The following is a 605-nucleotide window of genomic DNA, read 5'->3' as shown; positions in this document are numbered from 1 at the left end:
ATAATGACTTATGGATCTCATTTTATGTTTTTATTAAAAAACATACTAAGAAACAATTTTAAATTTAATTAGTTAAATTTTCGGTATAATAAAAATTTGAAAGTGGATAACAAAGAAAAACGTTATAACTAAATTAAGCATATATACATTTGCAAGCTTATTGAGGGGTTTAAAATAAATAATAAAAAAAAATTATGTTTCCTGAGAATAGCAAATTTAGTTGGTGTTTAAGAACTATCATTATTATTATATTGTTCCATTAAATGATAGATGAGTGCATAAGTCCCTCTCAATCTCACATGGTAGATATTAATGTAGATATATGTGATCTTTTATCAGCATTGACCGTTGTTTCAACTTCATTTTTCAATATATATTTGTAGTTGATATATAACAACTATCGGTATAAATAATTAGCTGATAAATACAACTATGCTTTTGTTTAAATAATAGACATATTAGATAGGTTGTTGATAACTAATAATCAACATGGAAGTCTAGTTTTCTTAAAATATAAGTCTCTCGAGTCAATAGCTTTTGTTGTTACTCGAAGAAACGTTCTGGTGATTATTGATAACACAATATTAAAAATATTAGATATTCTA

General features: G+C 24.1%; 1 protein-coding gene across 1 annotated transcript in view; it reads left to right on the top strand.

Moving 5' to 3' along the window:
* The window catches only part of LOC107644281 (protein SAR DEFICIENT 1), a 5,000-nt gene that overhangs the window by 1,374 nt on the left and 3,021 nt on the right, over window positions 1-605 (top strand). The window lies entirely within an intron of this gene.

Source organism: Arachis ipaensis, chromosome B05 (assembly GCF_000816755.2).
Source record: "Arachis ipaensis cultivar K30076 chromosome B05, Araip1.1, whole genome shotgun sequence".
Taxonomy (NCBI): Eukaryota; Viridiplantae; Streptophyta; class Magnoliopsida; order Fabales; family Fabaceae; genus Arachis; species Arachis ipaensis.
The sequence above is the reverse complement of the archived record's forward strand: the minus strand, read 5'-3'. Positions and strand labels throughout refer to the sequence as shown.